This window comes from Engraulis encrasicolus, unplaced genomic scaffold (genome assembly GCF_034702125.1).
Source record: "Engraulis encrasicolus isolate BLACKSEA-1 unplaced genomic scaffold, IST_EnEncr_1.0 scaffold_274_np1212, whole genome shotgun sequence".
Taxonomy (NCBI): Eukaryota; Metazoa; Chordata; class Actinopteri; order Clupeiformes; family Engraulidae; genus Engraulis; species Engraulis encrasicolus.
The window spans coordinates 2,501-27,500 of record NW_026945560.1 but is presented as its reverse complement, the minus strand read 5'-3'; the positions used below and the strand labels follow the sequence as shown (position 1 = coordinate 27,500).

The 25,000-nt window shown below is 40.0% G+C and overlaps 5 long non-coding RNA genes across 5 annotated transcripts; 1 reads left to right on the top strand and 4 right to left on the bottom strand.

Moving 5' to 3' along the window:
* Positions 1–3,536: 3,536 nt before the first annotated feature.
* On the bottom strand, positions 3,537–5,244 carry LOC134442984 (uncharacterized). Its single transcript, XR_010033530.1, has 4 exons — positions 4,733–5,244; positions 4,449–4,524; positions 4,131–4,346; positions 3,537–3,891 (listed from the first exon to the last, which is right to left on the bottom strand). It is a non-coding gene; the product is annotated as an uncharacterized LOC134442984 (long non-coding RNA).
* A 36-nt stretch (positions 5,245–5,280) lies between these two features.
* Positions 5,281–7,490, bottom strand: LOC134442985 (uncharacterized). The gene is made up of 3 exons (XR_010033531.1): positions 7,227–7,490; positions 5,970–6,039; positions 5,281–5,361 (listed from the first exon to the last, which is right to left on the bottom strand). It is a non-coding gene; the product is annotated as an uncharacterized LOC134442985 (long non-coding RNA).
* A 4,186-nt stretch (positions 7,491–11,676) lies between these two features.
* On the bottom strand, positions 11,677–13,946 carry LOC134442979 (uncharacterized). The gene is made up of 3 exons (XR_010033526.1): positions 13,875–13,946; positions 12,454–12,658; positions 11,677–12,040 (listed from the first exon to the last, which is right to left on the bottom strand). It is a non-coding gene; the product is annotated as an uncharacterized LOC134442979 (long non-coding RNA).
* A 274-nt stretch (positions 13,947–14,220) lies between these two features.
* Positions 14,221–16,473, top strand: LOC134442981 (uncharacterized). The gene is made up of 3 exons (XR_010033527.1): positions 14,221–14,291; positions 15,536–15,742; positions 16,112–16,473. It is a non-coding gene; the product is annotated as an uncharacterized LOC134442981 (long non-coding RNA).
* Positions 16,474–20,348: 3,875 nt separating this feature from the next.
* LOC134442983 (uncharacterized) lies at positions 20,349–23,267 on the bottom strand. Its single transcript, XR_010033529.1, has 4 exons — positions 23,013–23,267; positions 21,918–22,033; positions 21,366–21,433; positions 20,349–20,411 (listed from the first exon to the last, which is right to left on the bottom strand). It is a non-coding gene; the product is annotated as an uncharacterized LOC134442983 (long non-coding RNA).
* Positions 23,268–25,000: the final 1,733 nt, after the last annotated feature.

Below are 25,000 nucleotides of genomic sequence, written 5' to 3'. Positions count from 1 at the left end.
GGTACAGAATGTAACGCCAGATGACGTCTTTTTTTTGCGTTATTATGACGTCAGGTATGAACGTCATCAGGACCTCCAGATAAGGGCAAATTCTAGTCCATATTAGGTCATTAGGGATGTCTTATCAACGTCTTTTTCGAAATTGGAATGAACCTCTCCCCCTCCTTACCTCAGTAGTGCGGCCATTAAATTTATTCCATCCAAAACTCCATTTGCTAAAACGAGATACATACCTAACATAGCCTACCTAACATAGCAAACATAGCATAGGTCAATTCTTACCCACAGACTCGTTGAATTAAGATGGCAGATTTTCAAAGCAAAAAAGTTAAACTACACAGCTCAACACCCAGCAATGGTGGTATTTTGAGAAAATTAAGGGTAAAGGGTTCTTGAAAAGCAAGACAGTTGAGATTCGAACAAATCCCATCTTAAGACAAATGGTACACACAGTCTCACCTATGCCAGACTTTGTGCACAATCTTTAAAAAGTCCTTTGATGCTCCATGTATGCAACACAATGCAAAATAGCATTTCTTGTTAATTGTATCGACTGCTTCAGAACTGAAGTAACCTCATCACTGCCTCCCATTCAGATCACTCAAATGTTCTAATCTGTTGCTAAAATAAATAAAATGTCTTATAGCAAATGGGACATCACTCTTTGTGGACGTCTTTTTGACTTTAAATTAACTCTGTGAGTTGTCATTCAAACATTTAAGTGACAGCATTAAAAACCTTGAAACTTCTAGTTTTCAAAATATACAGACAATTATCACATGGAAAGTGACAGGGGGGGTTTACTTTTATTTAGCAAACACTTTTGTTTACTAGGTTAAATCTTCAAAAGTCTTGACTACATACCTCTGCAACGTTTTGTTTTGTTTTGTAGAGTTGTGTTTACATTCAATTAAAAAAAATTAACTTTACTGTCATATTCTTTTTTGTTAGGCTTTTCAGAAGAGGGGGAGATAACAAATGTGATCTTTTTCAAGAATAATTAACACCACTGCGAATTTCATGAAGTATTGATGATTATGACTCGTACACTATCATCTCTTAACAACATTACCGGTGTATTACAAAACCCAAAAGTCTTGAAATTCGAAGTAGTGTTAAATACTCTTGAAAACTTTCTTATGAAATACTGTAGGATCCAACATATTGGAAGAAAAGACATTGTACCTTGGGTTAAGAGACAGTTCATCTGAATGAAAACTCTGCATTACATCAATGGGTCTTACATCTGCCACATCATATCATTTCACAATCGTCCAGTTTTACAACATATATTTTTTAAAAATATGATGGTAACACTTTATTTTAACATTACATCGCTTAGCACTAATACATACAATGTTAACCCATTGATGCCTAAAGCACTTGCAGAAAAGGGTGCTGATGCCATACAAAACTCCAGGCGCCAGGGACAGACTCTTCAGGTTCCCAATGCAGACCACTAGTGGTTGGGTTGTGGATTCCATCTCAGTGTCAGTAGTGCAGTGAAGAGGGATGTGAAGTTGGTTCCAGACTGAGAAGAAGTAGAAGAGGAGGAAGAAGAAGAAGGGGGAGAGAGAGAGAGAGAGAGAGAGAGAGAGAGAGACACATCATCAATAATACTTAATAGCAAGTTTTACTTAACTGATTGAAAGGTATGAAGCATACCAGTCAAACTAAGTATACAGGCATGAAAACGGGTCAGGGGTGAAAAAGGTGAGAAAGGTGCGGCGTGGCGCGGTGGCACAGAGCGGCGCGTGTGTTGCAGCGGTGCGCGCGAATGTGTGGTGTGCAGTGGCGTTTTTGGGGGATAGTGTTGAGTCATACTAGGGGGGTCTGGGGGCATGGTCTCCCATGGGAGAAAATTTAGCTAAAACCGTCTTTAAATGATGAATTTTGAGCATACTGTAGCGACCCAGGGACAGTGAACATAAGAACTGTCAACCATCTTCGTTACTTCATGACTGTCATGCTGACGCAAGAAATTTAAGCGGTTAAATAAGTTGTTAAAAGGTCACTAATCATTGTGTCAAAGTGAAATTTCTGTAATGCTTTCCTATGAAAATGTATAATCAAAAATCTGCAAAAACTGTGAGGTGTGCNGGGCTCTAAATTAACACACGCCAAGACGCCAAATGCGGGTGAAAAATCATTTTGGCTGGTAGATAAAATCATCCACTAGCCAAATTGGCCGGTAGCGCGCGCCCGACTGAACGTTAAACAGCTGCCCGCACAGATCTGTAGCTGCCGTCTGATGAACGTTAAAACGTCGCCTACATTACCCATGAACATTAGTCCTACCGTCATGATGTAGCCCACACCCATTGGCTGACCGTTAATCGCAATAAGGCAGCCTCACATCTATGATACCCGCGCGCCGCTCGAACTAGTGTTAATAAAATATGTTCAATGAGCGGACTAGCGCCGATTACTTTGGTTTTGTAGGTTTGTCAGATGAAAAATAATGTGGCAGTGGTTAAAGCACGGTTATGTGTCGATGAATGCAAGTAATAGCAGCGTAACTGTTGTGACGGTGAAATAGAGTATTGGTGGAGCGAAAACGGCGTGGGTGAGTGAAGGGACAGGACAGCTGTCTGTCAAAACAGTGTCGTTGCCGTCAGAAGTCGTCTGATATTTGCGAGGTCCTCGCAACTACAAACGATGGAGTTGTCGTTTCCTAATAACGCCCACGCCATCGCAAAGACCCTGCACGCGTTTGACATGGATATACGAGTAAGTGAAAAAAAGATAACAAACGAAAGTAACAAAGTAGCCTAAGCGTGGTGTCCGTGGTGTTATTGGATATCTAGTTGACATAGCGTAACGGTAATTGTCATTCCAAGCGCATCGTAAGTAAACCTAATATTAATTTGACCTGAAGGAACTTGAAGGTGTCACGCAGCAGCAGCATAAACACACAATGCAGACACTATTCACGCACTGTGTAGGTGTGTGTGTGTGTGTGTGTGTGCGCGCGCGCGCGGGGGTGTCTCCTGTCCTTCTCCTCTCCGTCTCCTTCTCCTCCCTTCATCTCTTCTCCCCTTCACCTGTCTTCTGTGCATTGTCCATGGTATTTGGCCCACTGTGTGTGAAGTGATGCTGTGTAGGGGATATGTGGTTTTGCAGTGTTTGGTTGTGTGTGTGTTTGGCTTGTGTATGTTGAAAGTCTGGTATGTGTGTGGCATTAGTGTTGAAGGCATGCTGTGTTTGTGTGAGTTGTAGGCCTATACTGTATGAGGTTTGGGTGATGGTGTGTGAGGTAATAGGCTAGTGTTTGGCTGTCTGTGCAGTATATGGAAATGCAATGAAAAATAATGAAATGCAGGTAATACAAATATAATTACTAAATAATTATAGAATAGACTGAATTATATTGAGTATAATATTTATATTGTTTATCTGTGTTGAGGACATAGCCTAGTTTAATAAAATAATTAAAAGCAACATAATTAACGCATGGTTTATTTTGGTGAGAAAAAAATGGCTAGTTGACCTTCCATTTGGCTAGTAAGAAAAAATGTCTACTAGCCAAATTGGCTGGTGGTGGAAAAAGTTAATTTAGAGCCCTGGAGGGGTGTATTCACTTTCGTGATATACTGTATATGAAATTCATTTTGCAATGCGGTATACGTATGAACTTATACAGTATAATATCAGGAAGGAGCCAAGACTGACTTGCACCAACACAGACCCACACGCAAACACACCCAAACGCAAACACACACACACACACACACACACATTCCTACCAAAGATGTCAGCGATGCAGAGTCCTAGCTGGCCAATAGTGTGTGAGGTGTTAAGTTCCGCCTCTCCGTGCAGCAGCAGCAGGTTGGAGGGCGGGACCTTTAGCTTGACTGACAGGTCTTCCACTGCATGCTTCAGAAGCTCTGTCTGCAACACACATACACATAAATATTACTGACACACACATCAGCTGTATAGGGTTATCTACTTTCCATGGCTTCCCCCAACTATAAAACAGAATTATAATACTTCCTGTAAAAAGTCTAGGCAAAGCGCTATACAAAACAGATGTACTGCTGTGTGTGTGTGTGTGTGTGTGTGGTGTGTGTGTGTGTGTGTGTACCTGTGCTAGTTATATCTGGTCTGTGGCGTATCTTTAAGTTTACCAGTCGTGCCGGTGTGTTCTGCTGATGCTGCTGCAAGCGTTTTCATTGGCTGGTTTTCCTGCGAGGGCGTGGACTGCATACGATGGCGATGTCGGCATCGTCAGACTCCTCTCCTTCATCCTCCTCCTTTAATTGGCTAGCTGCCGCAGCAATCCCGGCCCCTCTGGTGATGGACGCAGCAGGGAGCCAAGCGCATCCAGCCTCATGTTAATCTCCCTGTCACACGCACACACACAATGTAAGGAAAGTTGACAAGTCACTGTAGAGAAAGTGTCAGTGCGTGGCATGCACACAAGTGTGTGTGTGTTGTGTACTCACGTTAGTTTGCGGTTGGGCCGCCGCCGTGCCTTGAGTGGTGTGGAGGGGGAGGGGGGCGGAACGCCTCAGCACAGTCCTAACACCAACACATACACAAGGATGCATTAACACACATCAACATGATGGATATGGTAAGCATACAGCAATAAATTGGAAAAATATTGTAGGGGCTACTATGTTGACTCATGGTCTGTGTGTGTGTGTGTGTGTGTGTGTGTGTGTGTGTGTGTGTGTGTGTGTGTGTGTGTGTGTGTGTGTGTGTGTGTGTGTGTGTGTACACTCACATTGTGCTTTGCATGGGTTTGGTCACCTGGTCCGAGTCATCTGAGAGTTCGGTACACTGCTTCCCTCACCATCGCTGTCGCTGTCAGAAATCTGTCAAACACACAATATACAGTCTCAAGTTTGCCGTCCGTGTTAGCTGTAACTCATCCAAATACTGCTACTTTATACAGCAGGCACATATTTACTGACCAAGTTGCTCTCTATGACAAAAGTGCTATGGGCTACTGTGACAGGTAAACAAGAAACAACAGGTTAACAACACTTGGCGCTAATTAGTTCTCTACAACTACAAACCGCTGCTGTTCCCTTCCGTTTGGGATCCATATCACCAAACTATAGTTCTCTTGAACTTAACGGCATTGTTATAAGAATATGGCTATGACAGCCTTAAATAGCAGGTTAAAATATGGTCATTGACATTTTGGTGACAAGGTCATAACTCTGTATCGCAATGAGGTCCTAACAGAGGCTCTGCATGAAAGTGTTTTTAAAGATTAAAAGAAGTTTTTAAAAGTAACTATCCTTTGAAAAATACCTGCACAAAATTAACCAGAAAAGACATCTCAGATTTTACACTGCAGCGGCTTCGGAGTCAGAAGATGTGTGAGAACTGTGTAGCACTTTTCATCTGAAAATGAGAGCAGAAAATTGTACAGCAGTACTTAAATTTCACATTTACCAAAGTCTCTGTGTTATTATAACAATATCACAGTAACATATTTATCACAATTGCATACAATACAACAGTGATTCTCAAACTTTGTCAGACCGAGGACCACTTTATCCCCCCAAAAATGTTCAGGGACCACCTGTCAACTGAATTGACAGTTGGGGTGTGCTAATTCGACACTGTTCATTTTGATGCAGATCACTTACTTTTTATTCACATTTAGTCACATCTTATTGTGGTGAAAATGTGACTTCAGACATGTTTGGCTTTGTAATAATGTATTTTGTATAAATATAGCCTACTGCTAGCTTGTCTTGCAAAAGTAGAAATCCCCTTGCGGACCACCTGAGCTCTGTCGCGGACCACCAGTGGTCCCCGGACCACACTTTGAGAATCACTGCTATACAACAATAAAAAAAAATCTAAAAAAACAAATGAAAGGAGGCAGAGGGCCTGTAAGTGGATGGCAATTAGACACATGATCACATAGACAATATGATACACACACACACACACACACACACACACACACACACACACACACACACACACACACACACACTTACCATCAGTCTGATCATCCAACTGTTCAATCAGAGTAGGAGCTTGGACAGATGTGGCCACAAGACCTGGGCCCTGATGAAGAGAGAAGAGAGAGAGAGGGGGAGAGCACGTTAGTTCCCAGTGCATTGAAGGTACTTTTAAAATCCCGTAGCCATAACTGGTGTTGATACCTTGGTAGTCGCCACACTTCACACGCAGCTGTTCTACTCTGCCACATAAAACTCAAACTTTGAATCTTCTTTTCAAACGTCATGGTATCGTCACCAATTACCATTGCCTACAAAATCTCGTGCGTGGCAGTTTTATCCCTCGAACAGCGTACATCTGGCACGTCGCACCCTCCATCTGAAACAACTGCCGGTATTTTCCCAACACACCGTCATACGAGGTCTACCGAGACAAAACACGACAGCATTGACCAGTTGCCCAGATCTACCATATTCAACTACATACTGAAACAGTGAAAACCACGACACTTACATGGAACTACGGTTCAAAGCTTGTCTATTGACTGGCCACAACAACAACCAAGCCGACATAATGTGATTCGGAAATTCGTTTCTATCACCTTTCATCGAGCCAACACAAAACAGTGGGATACTGCTTGCTTTTACTGGTGCTATTCTTTATCATGTACGAGGGTGGCGGATGGTCTGATTTACATGATTTGACGCAGAACTGCTTACGTTTGAAGCGCTGAAGTTTAAAATCGCCTCTATGCTAGCTAGCCCTTGCCTTGCCCCCTCCGATACCGGCATCCACTTTTGCCCCACTACCAGTACTAGCTCTACGTCAATCCATCCGTGGTGTTTCAGTATCCTTGCACAAATCCTGTCAGACTTTCTTTCTTTTATGTTCAGAAAATAGCTTTCAAACTTCACATCAGTAAAGTGCCGCCTGATTTATTCCACACCAGCTAATTATCAGTTACCATATTAGCAACCAATATTAGCAAACCATCCAATATCACATTTCAAACCTTTAATTTTCCCAACACAACACGTTTTAACCATTAAGTTAGTCCACATGTGAATTAAAAGAAAATAAATATAATTTATAGTGCAAGCGTTAAAGATCAATAGCTAACTGAGTATCAATAACTAGCTAAATCTGTAGGCTAGCTTAATGTTCACAGAATCACTGAGGCTGTTCCAATGTTCGTACAGCAAAACTTGTGAAGCAGGGTTTGATTTTAACCATACATTAACGGTAACACACGTAATTGTTACGAAATTATACCAATAAAGTGAATTACTTACGCCAGCCTCTCTCGGTGTCTGAAGTCAAGTCGCCGCATCTTGCATTTCCAACGGTAGAAAAGGCGGGCGGAAGTCTGCTTTCAAATGTCCACAGTCACGCGATTGGACAGCCAAACGGCCGTTAGTTTCTCACTTGTTGTAGCACGACCCAGAAATGAATCTCTTAACTTCAGGTTTCACACATTCTGTGAAATCTTACACAAAAATGACACATAATCTGTCAATGCTGTCTACACATCCCAATGTGTTATTTTTTTTGACACATCTGTTTAGGCAGTGTGTCCCACGGTGCATTGCACGTTGGAGAGTATTGCCACACACTCTTTCCCCACCCGATGTGAACAGAAAAAATAGCCTACTAGGAAAACTACTATGGCCTATTTAAAAACAAAGCAAAAAAAAAAAGCAACAGCAACAACAACAATCATGTCGATTTCCCTCACCTGTTTTTGACGTCCAAAAAAGTGACCTAGACTGACGTCCGAATTTTGAACTTCATAATGACGTACAAATAGGGTCATTATTAGACGTCCAAATAAAGGACCTAGTTTGTACGTCATTCTAAGGTCCAAAACTGGTCATGGACCGACGGACGCGATTTAGACCTAATTTCAACGTCAAATACGACGTCCAATGTTTAGTGGGACCTTTCAAGCTAATTCTACACCCAATACAAGGAATCTGAGATCTACTATCTTGCGTGCAAACTCTAAAAAAAGCGATTTCCGACTGACTGACCGACATCAATGGAGTACAAGGTCGTATTACACAACTGAAAACAGCAAAAGCTTCTGGTGGGTTTAATCGGCCATCGTGGATGAGTAGCCTTTGGAAATCGAAAATTGCATTCCTTTTTCATTTTAATATACTTTCAATATAGTTGAGCACAATAGAACTCAGAATTGCAACAGGAACCTATCAATTCAATCATGACATAGGCCTATATCAACCTATATACAGACCCAGACACAAACACAAACAAACGTATGTGGGTGGTTGTCATATTTTGCTGAAAAAAGGTGTTTTTGAAAAAACCTTGAATTGGAGTCATGGAATTATTTATGTTCTATTCTACCAACTCTTAAGTTTAAGAATATATAGAAGACCCCCTGAGTTTTTGACTTAAATGTATATTTTTTCACTTTTGTATTGCATTAGTGACAAAAAACATCATATGGTGTGACATGAACATTATTGTGTATTAAATAAAAAAGGGGCATCATGTGATAATGTAAGCTTATTTATCCTGATTCTTTATCATTACTTTATATATGTATAGCATTGTAAGGTGCAAATATGTTACAATTTATATTATTTTGCTTTATCAACACACGCCGTCACACATTTTCCAATTTTTTTTCAATATACTTCAAATTAAACTGAAAGTAATTTGTTGCAATATACCAAAATACCTGAAATATTAGATGTGACTTGTATCCACCCATCACATCTATTATTTTATGATTTATAACCAAAATATCCTATTTATTTTCTTAATTATGAGTGTCACACCGAATGACATGGCGTCACGCCATATGATGAATTACTCCAAAGTCCACAAAATTGCATGAACTGCATTTATTAAGGAACCAAACAGGTTGATAAGGGATTACGGCATTATTCCAATGTAACAAAAATGAAAAAATAACTTAAAGATCAACATTACAGTATAAAAAAAAATTGGCCATTGATAAACAATGTTTTGGACATAATAATTGTAGTATTCATATTATAATATACAGCGCCATAATTCTTATATCCGCATTTTTGTATGACTACTTGCGCATCTGCTGAGAAACGAAATCCAAATCTGCCCGTTTAGAATCTTCGGCAAACCTCGGCGGATGACGTACGCACAGGGAGTCCAGTTCGCACAGACTCGCAGTCAGACTGGTCTCTCGCAGGCGAGAGGAATTTTTTTTTTTTGAACAGGCGGCGGCGGACCAACACATATCTCCAAAGGTAGGCCTATGTAGTTTATTAAGTAACTATCAAGGCTGTATTAAAAACGAATTGCAGACTAATTACTACTAATTAATGGCATGCCCATAACGGTCTCTGTCTCTTGACGGATGTAGGCCTATGGAAACCGATGCTGGTAAAACATCCTGTTATCCACCTTCTGTGATTAGCCAACTTGCTATACTTTGGTCAAAGTTTTGTAGTCAAAGCTAATGTGTTGTTCCCAGTGGAAGTAAATCAATGGTTGTTCGTTATTGTTTTCAATGCTAGAAGAAATATAAACTTCCCTAAAAAAAATAAAATTCCCTGGGCTGATGTCATGAAAGCATGAGTTGCAAACGAAAGCACGAGTTGAAAGACCACCAGCTGATACAGCTAAAGTTAGCCATATGGGCATGCGTGGGGCTAGACCCAAACTGACAACAAAGACAGGGTTGCAGAAACAGAGGTTTGGTTATTACCGTAATTATAATTGTGATGAGAACAATTTGTAGTGCTTTTCATGACACTTTACAGTACAGAAATGCATGTATCACTTCCATAAAATAGGCTACTACACATGCTGGCTACTTCCTCCAAAATCATACATGTTGTAATTTAATTAAATATATTTTGTGTGGTAGGAAATCCTCCCTGGATCCCTGTGAGACCCTCCTTGCAAGTCTGTTCTGCATGGAGTCCTCCATCATCAGCCGGGGTTGCCATTTGATCACCTTGCATGGCTGGAGCCTGTACCATGTTTGCACTTTGTTTACAAGCTCTTTTCTCTTTCTTTAAAAGTGTACCTCAGAAAAATACAGTGTAGTTAAGTATTTTGACAAATTGTAATAAAAGGAATGTATGCACTTTTTAAAAGTGTATTTTATTTTATTTCAAATACAGTGCAATTCAGTTTAAAAAACAAAATACAATTCAGTATACTTTGTCAAATGCCACCAGTTTGAAGTTATGTATGTAAGGTTTTTTAAAATATAAATATTAATGTTCATTTTAACATCCATGTCTCAGTATTTATTTACAGTTGTGAAAAGGGCTTTCATCATTGTGGGTAGTAAGTGGTCAGATCCCCTTGGGTAACACTTTACAATAAGGGTACATGAATACTATTGGAATTATGTTGGAAGTAATGTATGATTTATAGTTAATTAACATATGACCTATGTATGCATTGATGGTTAGTATACTAGTAATGAGAAGGGAGTCCTGCTTGGAATCATAATGACCCACTATTAACTAATTGTGCAAATCAAAGGTTAATTCATGGTGTGAGTTCCAAGTGTTAATATACCATGTATTAACACTGCTGTTAATATATTATGTGTCCAAGTGTTAATATATTCTGTATTAACACTGCCAGATCGTTCCTTATCATACAAGAATTCGACCTGGACGTGGAATTAATTGATAGACTTGGCCTACCTTATGCATGCAGCAGATGTTGAGTGTAGAAGTAAAGTTAACATGGTGGATGAAAGGTAAATTTAAAGTGCAAAATTATACTGGAAATGAATCCCATGCTAAAAATCCTGCCTTATCACGATCCAGTCGTTTCTCAAGATAGTTGACTCACGTAGGCTGCGTGACACCACTGTGCCAGGAAGATGTTGCGATATGGCACCGTTGGCTCTGAATTGTTTGAAACGTGGAGGGGTGCTTGCAACCTTCATATCGTTCACCTGCTGGCTGTGGCCTAGAAGCCGCCTCTTCTGGACACACAGTCCCTGGTGCAATGTTTTGCCACTCTGGCCAGAGATCATTTCCCACTTCACATTCTTGTGACCAGCCGCAGTCATTTGTAATATTAATATACAAGCTATATCATATTATGTCCCATGTGTCAAGGTCTGCTTGTTGAAAGGGGGGGGGGGGGTATTATTGGGTAGGCCTTCGTCTATGATGATCTTGTAACCAGCACCACACAAGTAATATTTTTCTGTATGAGGTCATATCCAAAGTAATGATTAATTAATGTATTATTTAACAACATCTTTGGAGTCATACTATAAGTCATGATGACTATGGCATTAGCTAATGTATAAAGAAGAGATATTCCAAGTGTGTTAATATATACTCACAAAAGATTTTACGCTTAACTACTGAATCTTTGCCCCTTATTCTGCAGTCATGACATGATAATGAGTACTATAGCATTAGCTAATGCATGAAGAAGTGATATTCAGAATGTGTTACTATGTACTCAGAGAAGAACTTCTGATTAACTAACATTATCAATAAAAACACCAGTTTGTGTACAAATTTTAATAAGCAAAAATGTTAAACAAGGGATCACACAATAACATACCACAGGCTTACATACATTTATCCATAGAGAGAGAGAGAGAGAGAGAGAGAGAGAGAGAGAGAGAGAGAGAGAGAGAGAGAGAGAGAGAAAGCGACAGACAGACAGACCGACCGACCAACCGACCGACCAACGCACACACACACGCACACGCACACGCACACGCACACGCACACACACACACAGCCATTCTCCTGAAAATGTCCAAAAGATGAGTCCATGGTTTACAGATGCAGAGCAAGATGCATTGTCCTATATGAAACTCAGAAAGTCCAAGTTGCATGGTCCACAGAGAAAGCTGGGGTTGACATACTGGGAGGCGCGCAAGGTGTTTGGATCCGCAAACTACTGACAGTGGTTCACTGTGAAGTGCCTGTCGCAGCCAATGCACTCCTGTAAGCGCCCCATTGGTCACTGATGACGGTGGTTCCCGGACACACGTGTTTAACCACACCAGCCACAAGACAGGATGTTTCTGGCGGTCACCTACTCCTAATATTCTCAATACCCACTTTTTCCGTCGCCATGTTGCACCGGCCCTTCTGTGGTGATACTGTAAATACACAAGAGAGTAAAGTAAGTGAGTAAGTAAGTACATTTTACTTAAAAAGCACATAAAACAGTACAAAACTGACCAAAGTGATGAACAGATATTAAAAGGAGAAGGGAACAATTTCAGATAAAATCCATGCAGCTTGACCTGCAAGTTTTCTGAAAATATGCAGCACCATGGGTGACATCATCAAAGCTTAAGGTGGTCCAACAACATGTTGCTGTACTGCTTCACAGTGGTACCTCTCCAGCCCCCCAGGGGAGGTTGAGATGGCTGCGGTGCTTAGTTGCCTTTAGGGGGCATTCGTCTACTTATTTTTTTAAATACTAAGTGGGGCGTTTGCAGGCTTATGATGAGGTCAAGTAGGTGTTGGGAGGCTCATGATGAAGAGAAGGGGGCGTTGGGAGGCTCACCTTGCTATTATTACAACAACTTTCATCAATAGCTGCAAACTCTCAACGATCTCCAACCATTTGACCATGGCGTCTCATGTGGGCCTTTATTGCATGATTGCAAATCCATCCGACTGTTCCAGCCATCTTTGACCGTGTCCTGGAACTCTTCGCAACTCCATCCTGCATCATGTCACTCTGCCTAAAGCACAAAACCTGAAAGAAACTGACCAAAGGCAGAATATAAAAAAATAATTAAACATATGGTCAGCAGACAACACAGCACTGTAGTCTAAAATTCCCTCGTAAAGACAGTATAACCCCATTCACATTAAACTATTACTGGCAAATTCTGCCAATATCATTTCTAAAGAAAAAGTGTATGGAGTTTAGGACACTACATCTACATCTTGTGAAATGGCCGCCATACTGAATTTTCTTGTGCCCAGTGATTTTTTTCCCTGAAGTGTGACCCTTAGAGAGTATTTCAGCTAAATTACATGTCTTTATACCAAAGTAAGTGGCTTTTACAGTAACCAGAGAGGCGGCCATCTTGAAAAATGGGTGCCATATTGACTTTAAGTGAGGCCAGCATTTTTTTTTCTAAAAAGTGACCCGTAGAGAATATTTCAGCCATTTACATTTTTAACCAAAGTAAAGGGTTTTATAACCCTTTAATAGCAGTGGCAGATATCTTGAAAAATGCCGGCTATATTACAATTTTGTGTGGCCAGCTTTTTTATTAAAAAAGTGACCCTTGGAGTGATTTGCCAAATTCCATGCTTTTATGCCAAAGTGTACGATTATGTCACTGCGCTGCTCTAGTAGACCTAGCAGAAATTCACTCCTCTCAACTCCACTCTACAGGCACACATAGAAGTCACAAGTCCATTGGAGAGGAGTTATGTCAGTTCTATTCCACTGGCTGGTAGTGTTCTTATTTGCTACTGGTTTGTCAAATTATGCTACCAAAAGTGACCACTAGGGGCTTAAATACAGTATTGCATTTCAATGGTAAGGCATGGCAAGCCACCTCTTCAAACATGTTATTTTATTTATTTATTTTTTGCTGGGATGTGCACTACAGGTTGAGATAATGGAACGACATAGATTTCATTTCTACAGGCTAGGAATTTGTATTGGCCTCACTGGGCTAAAAACAGAGATCTGGAAACACCACAGCAGCATATTGTCTTTCTTGTATTTTACTGAATCATTTTTGTTAAATTGATAAACGAACACATAAACCTACAAAACATGTATCATAGCTGTTAAATGAAGAACCATTAATTACTGTAGCTGAGTTACACCAAGTGTTTGCTCAGCCATTATCCAAACTATTTCGTTTTAATTGGAATTTTTAAGCTACTAAAATTTATATATGAACTACCCGCATGAAATACACTACATATAAGACGAATTATGCAAAATAAAGTACTTACATGAGTTGTTTGAACAAGCACGTTGTAGGAGTGACAAAGAGAGCTGTCTGCATCGTTGTAGCATGGCCAAAATGGCTACAACAACGCCTTTGTTCTCACTTTCCTGTTCAACTCACAATACAAGTCACGAATAGCTTTTTAATTACATTAGTTCTACCACAATTGTAAATAGTGCACATTGCATGAAAGGAAAATCGAAATGCATCATTTTGATTTTCATTATATGCAATAGTCAGCAGCATTTACGGTTGTGGTAAAACTAATGTAATCACCAAGCTATTCGTGACTTTTATTTTGACAAAAGATTTGAACAGGAAGTTACGAGCGGAAGTGTTATTGTAGCCATTTCGACCGTGCCACAACGATGCCGACAGCTCTCTTTGCCACCCCTACAACGTGCTTGTTCAAGCAGCTCCTGTGAGTACTTTATTTTGAATAATTCATCTCATTTGTAGTGTATTTCATGCTGGTAGTTCATATATTAATTTTAGTAACTTCAAAATTCCAATTAAAACGAAGTAGTTTGGATAATGGCTGAGCAAACACTTGGTGCAACTCAGCTACAGTAAGCTTAATTCATGGTTCTTCATTTAAGCTTAGAAACTTTAATACATGTTTTGTAGGCCTATGTGTTTGTCTATCATTTTCACAAAAACATATTATGTAAAATACAAGAAAGACAATATGCTTCTGTTGTGTTTCTGGATCTCTGTTTTTAGCCTAGTGAGGCCAAGACAGATTGCAAGCCTGTAGAAATGAAATCTATGGTGTTGTTCCATTAGGCCTATCAGCCTGTTGTGCACATCCCAGTCAAGAAAACTTGTTTGAAGAGGTGGCTTGCCATGCCCTACCACTGAATTGCAATATAATATACTGTATTTAAGCCCCCCAGTGGTCACTTTTGGAAGCGTAATAATTTGACAAACCAGTAGCAAATAAGATTACCAGCCAGTAGAGTAAAACTGGCAGAATTCCTCTCCAATGGACTTATGACTTCTGTGTGTGCCTGTGGAGGGGAGTTGAAAGGGGTGAATTTCTGCTAGATGTACTAGAGCAGCTTAGTGACATAGTCATACACTTTGGTATAAATGCATGGAATTTGTCAAATATACTTTCTGAGGGTCACTTTCTTTAATAAAAAAGCGGGCCACACAACATTGTAATATAGGCAGCATTTTCCAAGATGGCTGCCACTGCTATTGAATGGTTAGTATAAAACCATTTACTTTGGTTAAAAAATGCAATATGACTGAAATACTATCTGAGGGTCACTTTTTAGGAAAAAAAATGTTGGCCACACTTAAAGTCAGTATGGCGCCCATTTTTCAGATGGCCGTCTCTGCTACTAATAGTTACTGTAAAAGCCACTTACTTTGGTGTAAAGACATGGAATTTAGCTGAAATATTCTCTAAGGGTCACACTTCAGGGAAAAAAAAACACTGACCACAAGATAATTCTATGTGGCGGCCATTTCTCAAGATGTAGATGTAGTGTCCTAAACTACATAAACTTTTTCTTTAGAAATGATATTGCCAGAAATTGCCTCTAATAGTTTAATATGAAGGGGTTAGACTGTCTTTACGAGGGAATTTTAGACTACAGTGCTGTGTTGTCTACTGACTATATGTTTAATTGTTTTTTCTATTCTGCCTTTGGTCAGTTTCTTTCAGGTTTTGTGCTTAGAAAGAGTGACATGATGCAGGATGGAGTTGCGAGGAGTTCCCGGACACGGTCAAAGATGGCTGGAACAGTCGGATGGATTTGCAATCATGCAATAAATGCCCACATAAGATGCCATGGTCAAATGGTTGGAGATCGTTGACAGTTTGCAGCTATTGATGAAAGTTGTTTCCGTAATAAAAGCAAGGTGAGCCTCCCAAAAACCCCATAAGCCTGCCAACGTCCCCGTTAGTATTGAAAAAATAAAGTAGAATAATGCCCCCTAAAGGCAACTAAGCACCGCAGCCATCTCAACCTCCCCTGGGGGGCTGGAGAGGTACCACTGTGAAGCAGTACAGCAACATGTTGTTGGACCACCTTAAGCTTTGATGATGTCACCCATGGTGCTGCATATTTTCAAAAAACATGCTGGCCAAGCTGCATGGTTTTTATCTGACATTTTTCCCTTCTCCTTTTAATATCTGTATCACTTTGGTCAGTTTTGTACTGTTTTATGTGCTTTATAAATAAAATGTACTTACTTACTCACTTACTTTACTTTCTTGTATATTTACAGTATCACCACAGAAGGGCCGGTGCAACATGGCGACGGAAAAAAGTGGGTTTTAAGAATATTAGGAGTTGGTGACCATCAGAAACGTCCTGTCTTGTGGCTGGTGAGGAGAAGCTGGTGTGGTTAAACACGTGCGTCCGGTTACCACCGTCATCAGTGTCCAATGGGGCGCTTACAGGAGTGCATTGGCTGGTTTGCGGATCCAAACACCTTGTGCGCCTCCCAGTATGTCAACCCCAGCTTTCTCTGTGGACCATGCAACTTGGACTTTCCGAGTTTTATATAGGACAATGCATCTTGCTCTGCATCTGTAAACCATGGACTCATCTTTTGGACGTTTTCAGGAGAATGGCTGTGTGTGTGTGTGTGTGTGTGTGTGTGTGTGTGTGTGTGTGTGTGTGTGTGTGTGTGTGTGTGTGTGTGTGTGTGTGTGTGTGTGTGGCTCGGTCGGTTGCTCGGTAGGTCTGTCTGTCTGTCTGTCTGTCGCTCTCTCTCTCTCTCTCTCTCTCTCTCTCTCTCTCTGGATAAATGTATGTAAGCCTGTGGTATGTTATTGTGTGATCCCTTGTTTAACATTTTTGCTTATTAAAATTTGTACACAAACTGGTGTTTTTATTGATGATGTTAGTTAATCAGAAGTTCTTCTCTGAGTACATAGTAACACATTCTGAATATCACTTCTTCATGTATTAGCTAATGCTATAGTACTCATTATCATGTCAGTGTTTCCCATACATTGAGGAAACTATGGCGGCCCGCCATAGTTTAAATTTGGCCGCCATAGTTTACGAAAATGTAAAAAAAAAAAAAAAAAAATTTTTTTTTTTTTTTTTTTTTAAACGATATCCGTTTTTGTTAAAAACGATTTGAATTACGATTTTGAATTTCCTTCGCATCCTATAGACTCTGTATTGGTTAGATAGTCCCACGGTAACACAGAATGAGGGGAAAGCATTAGGAAGTGATCGTAAGGGTATTACAGTTGATTATTATATGGTTGTGACGTCATCGGTCGAATGCTCCATTCATTTCAACGGGGCTCCCCAACGTTCGCACGTCTGTTATTTTTCGATAACGGACGGGTTGGTCTATAACAGACCGCTGTCAATGGCAACAAGACTTTTCACTGCTAAAGCGACTTTTCAACAATACTCTAATCAGCTGCTGTGATAGACAACACCTGTTGTCCTGGCTACCTGTTGCCTAGCGGTGTTCCACAACGGCACTGTTTTGTTTTGCGCAGCATCAATCTTAACATTAAATAGGCCTAAAGAAATGTCCCCGCCATGTGTGAATCATTTAAGTATATCCATATAATAAGCGGGTTAACTTTCGGCGAGTCGGTCGCTTTGTGGAATAGCAGCACTTCAGAGAGAACAAGACCCCTCCGCTCCGCGTCGGGGTCTACAGATTCTCTCTGTCGTGCTGCTATTCCACGGTAGCGACCTTCTCGCCGAACGTTAACCCTTACTTCATGTGTGCACACGTGTAACATCGAGTGAGTAACAGAACATGTGCGCAACGATGCGTTATGACACGCCGATATGCGAGGATCTTCGTCCAAATCGCTAGTCGCATGCATCATCGCTAACTGCGTTTACATCGCGTGCCGCGTGTAAGGGAAATGTTAGTTGTTGACATGTATGGAATTCACTTCAATTTGTGCTGTTTATTGCTTCAGTTGTGGACAAAACGATTGGCCAAACTCACAATAGAAAGCCTTTGCTGTGCTACTGTCCCAGAGAGCTGAAAAAAAAACCCTTCATAGAAGAAGTCACTCTTAACAGGGGTGTTAACCAATCCAATGAGTTCTCTCTCTCTCTCTCTCTCTCTCTCTCTCTCTCTCTCTCTCTCTCTCTCTCTCTCTCTCTCTCTCTCATAGTAGCCTACTATTTACCCATAATAAATGGTGAATTTCTGAGCCCTTTTTAATTTGTAGCCTATACCACTGAAGGCATGATAATGCTTCATCATATTTTAGAAATAGGGCCTATGTGCCTTTTATATTCCAAATGTTTATCATTTTGAAATTGTTTCAGTTGTTTATGACTTGTGTATGACTGAAATTATCTCTGCATACTATCAGTGCTGCATTGCTTTGTAAAGATAGGCTATTCAACACACTTTAAAAACACACTGAAAAGATACGGCCATAGTAGCCTACTAAAAACATTTTGTTCATAATAATGGTGATTAATAAATGGTGGTCTTAAATTTTCATACTGACATCCTTAAATTTGACTTGGTAGATCACGGCAGACCATCAACTTCAAAAGTAGATCTTGGTTAAAAAAAAGTTTGGGCACCCCTGCTATAGAGAGAACCACAAGTGCTTGAAAGACAGGGATCAAAAGCCTAGTCAAGTTGTTGTAGTTTACTTGGGTTTGGGAGCAATATAAAAAAAAACCTTCAGAGAAGGGACAGTTGGGATGAGTTTACTAACACTCCCTAGGCTTTGTTTTACAGTTGTAATGAGTTTGGTGACAGACCTTCATTGACACAGCAGAGGAGACATCGGGCTGCATATAGAAATTAATGTGTAGGCTAATGAATGTGAATATAGACATAAATGTGTAATATGTTGTTCAGCCCTTTTAATGGGAGGAATTTGGAAAAAACTGGCCCTGTGACCAGCACCCCTCATGTAGAATGTGTACGCCTACAGATATGTGTGGGGGAAAAGGCATAGCCTACCCTCTAAGACCCTTTTTATCTATGCGTTAACAATTTCACAGTGCTCTTAAATTCTTATCTCTGCTCCTATTTTGTTTTATTGTTTCCCAGACCCCTGCATGAGGGACGAATGAAACTGTGTTGTAAACAGAAATTATTCACTGTACTGCATTTTTTGACAATGACAATGTACTACTATTATACAAGTCATGGGTAAAATCTTATGTAGCCTTATTTCTCAAAATATAAATGGCTGGAATATAGGCCCAGGCCTACAGTTTCTCCATGCGCCAATGTCATACTGTAGTCATTGTTTTGCCGTTTTGCATTTACGCTGCAAGAATACAACCCGCACACCCCCCAACCACCCCCCCCCCCGGACAAAATAAACCCCGGCTGCCCCCATAGTTTCCAAAATTTCTGTGGGAAACACTGCATGTCATGACCGCAGAATAAGGGGCAAAGATTCAGTTGTTAAGCGTAAAATCTTTTGTGAGTATATATTAACACACTTGGAATATCTCTTCTTTATACATTAACTAATGCCATATTCATCATGACTTATATTATGACTCCAAAGAGGTTGTTAAATAATACATTAATTAATCATTACTTTAGATATGACCTCATACAGAAAAATATTACTTGTGTGGTGCTGGTTACAAGATCATCTTAGACGAAGGCCTACCCAATAATACCAACCCCCCTTTCAACAAGCAGACCTTGACACATGGGACATAATATGATATAGCTTGTATATTGATATTACAAATGACTGCGGCTGGTCACAAGAATGTGAAGTGGGAAATGATCTCTGGCCAGAGTGGCAAAACATTGCACTAGGGACTGTGTGTCCAGAAGAGGCGGCTTCTAGGCCACAGCCAGCAGGTGAACGATATGAAGGTTGCAAGCACCCCTCCACGTTTCAAACAATGCAGAGCCAACGGTGCCCTATCGCAACATCTTCCTGGCACAGTGGTGTCACGCAGCCTACGTGAGTCAACTATCTTGAGAAACGACTGGATCGTGATAAGGCAGGATTTTTAGCATGGGATTCATTTCCAGTATAATTTTGCACTTTAAATTTACCTTTCATCCACCATGTTAACTTTACTTCTACACTCAACATCTGCTGCATGCATAAGGTAGGCCAAGTCTATCAATTAATTCCACGTCCAGGTCGAATTCTTGTATGATAAGGAACGATCTGGCAGTGTTAATACAGAATATATTAACACTTGGACACATAATATATTAACAGCAGTGTTATCAGTAGTGTTAATATATGGTATATTAACACTTGGAACTCACACCATGAATTCACCTTTGATTTGCACAATTAGTTAATAGTGGGTCATTATGATTCCAAGCAGGACTCCCTTCTCATTACTAGTATACTAACCATCAATGCATACATAGGTCATATGTTAATTAACTATAAATCATACATTACTTCCAACATAATTCCAATAGTATTCATGTACCCTTATTGTAAAGTGTTACCTCCCCTTGGGACATGTCAACTGTCAGCTCTTCTGTGGATGGTGGGACCAGGGCTCTGTCGTCTCTGGTCACACTTCTGCTGGAAAGTCCAGTTCCCATCAGCCTCTGGGGATATTGCCTTCTGGATCTGTGGAATATGTGCATATGTTTTAGAAATTTGGTCTGACTTGGTTTTGTAGTATGGTTAAGCACAGTAAAGTACTGTGCTTTGATTAAAAAAAAACCTTCACTTGGGAGTGCCTGTCATCAAGGAGTGCTGCTTCACTTTTTTTCTGGCAAGCAGGTGCACTTCAGCTTAAGGAAAAAGTCACTTTAAGATATGGCTTAACTCAACTGGTTAGTCTTCCCAAAGATTCCAAAGGCAAACTGCTGGTAAAGTAAAAAAAAAAAAAAAAAAACTTCAATGAAACGGGCTGACGGGTTGCGACTACTGTCTTTGTCAGAGCCTGAAGCAGTTTGCCCTTGGAATCTTTGGCAAGACTAACCACAGTCAGTATTGAAGTTGAGTTTAGCCATGTCTTAAGCACTGAGAGTTGTCTCAAGTCGATGATGTTTGTTATACTGTAGTTGACTGCGGCCAACAGCATCCTGGTCTGGTAAATGAGTGGGGTATAGGCCATGTGTTTTGATGGATGAATCAGAATGTGGTTTTGCATATTTTCCGGATCTGATGTGGTTCTGTGAGTATGGTGAATGAACGACATTGCAGAAACATTTGTCACCATGTTTCCTAAAAAATATGTCTAGTACATATCACAAACAACTGAGGGTGGATTACAATATGCAGACTCCTGTCCTATCTTTCTCACTGGTCTGCTTGTGACCTCGTGATGATGTCACTGACGACAGAAAATAATTCAATATCTTGCAAAAGCACAATTCTAATGTAATTTTCTAATTTGGAGTCGGGGTGGTGAATGAAGAACAGTCCACCAAAAGTTGTTGTGGCTAGGCTGACAGCGGGTAAACTTTGTTTTCTCCACGGAGGCAGGGCATCAGCAAAACGCCAGGTCACAAGCACAAGTGGAGGACGGGAGTCTGCATATTTGAAAGCACCCTAACAGTGACTGCAGAGACTTACCTGAGGTTCAGAAACTTGGGTACTGGGTTAACCACCTCTTGTCAAACAGAACTGGACTGCAGCTGAACCTACAGACAACATAACAAGCAGAAGTACTATTAGTTTCAACGATGTGATATCAGACTACTACTTTTGTACTTACATCCATAACAGTACTTTCACTTAAGTCATATTTGAATACAAGTAAATAAAATGGAGGATGCCAAATTGAGCATGGTATGTTGTTGTAATGGCGAGATTAAGTCACAGATGTTCCTGTCGGAAGGAAGCATAAGACATTTATGGACAACCCTATAACTATTTGCAATCAGACATGGGTGTAATTTTAGGTGTGGATGGTGGGGACACTTTCGAGATGAACCTAGATTATCCCTACCATTTTCCCCACATTGTAATGGAAAAAAATAGCTGACCCGGACCATTTTACCACAATAATGTCCCCACCATTTGGAAAGCCAAACCTACAACTTTGCCAACAAGAGTTGTATAAAGTAGTAGAAGTACTGTTACACATGTTATTACAACACTAGTGGTATGACTACTAATACATACTGAGAGAAAACTCATCTCGGGCTGACTCCGTGCTGGAAATCACTGGTCCATGTGATGGTCTGACTCTGAGCTTGAACAGGCAGGAGTAGGTCAGGCTCGCGATTGTAGCTGGCTGGCTGCAATATAATAAAGACAAAATGTTGCGCTGCTCATCAATATCCCCACAAAAGTTCCCAAGCACAACTCCGTAGGCCTATTGCAACATCCACTGAAAGAGAACACGAACGACATGGTTTAGCCAGCAGCTTTATAATACAGAGAACGGTATTTTGCACATCGTGGGACAGGAGCCAAAACGATGCATAACATGGTGTTTCTCTTTGCAGCAGCTACAACCTAAACACCGACTTCAAGCCACACAAGTATTGTGGTTAAAAGAGTACATAGGTTACAGGTATCACTGGTAACCTGCCCACGAGAACCAGGTTACATTACGGGCCAACTTTTACTAGCAGCTGAGTCACGTCACATAGGCCCTACCGGTAATAAATGTGGAGTTATTACGGTAATCTGTTTTGGTGCTTGTTACAGTTGCCAAATCACAACTTGGACAACGGTGTTTGGTCAGCTGCTATTGAAACATGACTTGTTACATTAATCCGTTTTGGTGCTTGTTACAGTTTCCAAATCACAACTTGTGACAAAGGTGTTTGCAGTTAGTCTAGGTCTGTGGGTGTTTGGGTAGCTGCTATTGCAACATTGCAATATGCTAACCAAACACCGTCGTCATGTTGCAATTAGCAGCTAACACCGTTGTCACGATTTGGAAACAAGCACCAAGCACCAAAACGGACTATTAACTCCACATTTTCTATATTTACAGGTTCTAAATACAGACAGATGTAGGCTACACACTTACGATTGAAACAACGCCGCATATTTTTTCTAGGAAAACCAAAAGGGATGACGGCCAGGTCAGCATGGGTTTAGCATCCCGGTATTCAGATATGAAGTAATGCCTAGTCTGCTGAGAGCCATACCTGAGGCTTTGGCTAAGTCTATCGTTTATTCTAAAACAGCCACGACAACCACTGAAACCACCAAAGTTGCTGATTCACTCAACCTAACATCAATATTGAACTCAACAACACTCACCAGTTCTCCAAAATATTCTGTATGAGTCCATCGACATGTCGTCCTCCACATCTGAGGCAGCCGCGGCTGCAGCATCATCGACAGGTGGCTTCGGCTTCGTACCTGTCCTACGACATTTAAAGATGGTCTAGCTCTAAAATTACATTTGTAATCTGTTTCAGATGCCACCAAAATGACATGCAAGTCTGACTCGTTGGTGTATCTGAATAAACTCAAAGCTGATTTGTTTTCTGAATCGCTGTCCAATAGCCCAGCACTTTTCCGACTCGCTGATCATTGTAGCCCAGCAGTGCTCTACATTGTATCGACTCCCTGTGCGTACGTCACTGTCTTGGTTATTAAAAAAAGAATGCGAGGAAAATTTGAATTTTTGTTTTCGGCAGGTCACTGGAAAAACTTAAACTGTATAAAATCTGCAGGATATATCACCTTCTCCATTATGCCTTATTAATAATGATAATAAGTTACATTAGGAACTTGTAAAGACGTGTGTACTTTAAAAGTCGTGAATTTTGACCTTTAATATTGTTAAAAAATGTGTAACAACGGGTAGCTTTTAACATGTCAATTATTACACCGCCGTATCCATTCCATGGTACCCAGCAACTGCTTATTATTACTAACTAGATGAATTTTAAGCTTGCTAAATCATTAAAGTAAGAGTACTGCTTTGTTAATCACAGAATAGTAGTACTGCTTTGTAAATAATTAGTAAATAAGAATAAATATAAGTGAAACAGTGACAATAAAAAATGGGAAAAAAACATGACTGACGCAAGGTCATTAAAACAGTATGCCACTGAAAACTGTAAAACATTTGGCAACTAGACATGAACAGACAAACCATATTCTTGTGTGTGTGTGTGTGTGTGTTTTAGGTATGGAACAAGTGCATATTTGTTGGAGGTTTAAACTACGCTAAAAATGAGCCAGTCACATTTCAAGAGCAAGAAAACACGCTTGCACTGCTCAGATTGTTTGAGACAGCAGGCTATTTCATTCCGGGTGTAACATATGCATATGTCTTTGTGGCCCCTCAAAAACATTCTTGTGCTAATTATCAATGTACATTATACAAATATTAAGGCATATATTACTATAAATAATTTAAATATTTGAATCTATTTCTCTCTTCTTTTCCTCAAGACCTCCTCTCTCTTTCCAGGATCAATTTCTTCCTGTATTTCCTTGTTCTTTCTTTACTTGCCACCTCTATCCACCTGCTACAATCTTAATAAAGTTGAAAAGTAAATAAATAAACAAATAAAAGAAATGTGAAGCATTTAAATTATAAAAGAAGCATGTTATCATCAATTCATATTCATGTATGGATATTGTGGATATATTGGTGTCAGAATAATACATATACACCACTAACATGTTTTAAAGCATCAATATATCAAACAAATATGAATATTAGCCAAGAAAAATGAAATATATGTGGTATTTATGCATTAAAATGAAGCTCATATCATATGGTGTGACAAAATTGTAATATGGTGTGACAAGAAAATAGTCACACCTTATGATATTTTGTCACACCATATGAGGTTTCATTGCCTTATTTCATGAGATTAAGCAATGTGTATTCATGTTAGCCATGTAAAACCATGCTAAATGCAATATGGCAAGATAGTTTTCAAGGTTATATTGACTAAAAAATAATCTATTGTCTTTATTTTTGTGTAAAATGTGTCACACCAAAAGACATGCAACATGGAACTGGAGGAGCGGTGTCGGATAAACTTGATTTTTTTGGGACATTATAAAGAGCTAAAACTCATCTGATAGCTGTCAATGTCCTTCTGAGGTGATATTGTTCTTCCTGAAAGAATGAGGACCCCTCACTTGGCAATGGTGTCCATACAATTGCCAGTTCAAAAATTGAAATAAGGTGTCACACCATATGATATCAATTTTGGAACCAAAATGTTTCAGTTAATGGTGGCTTCAAATGTATAATGCCTGAAATCTTCACTAAATAGGTT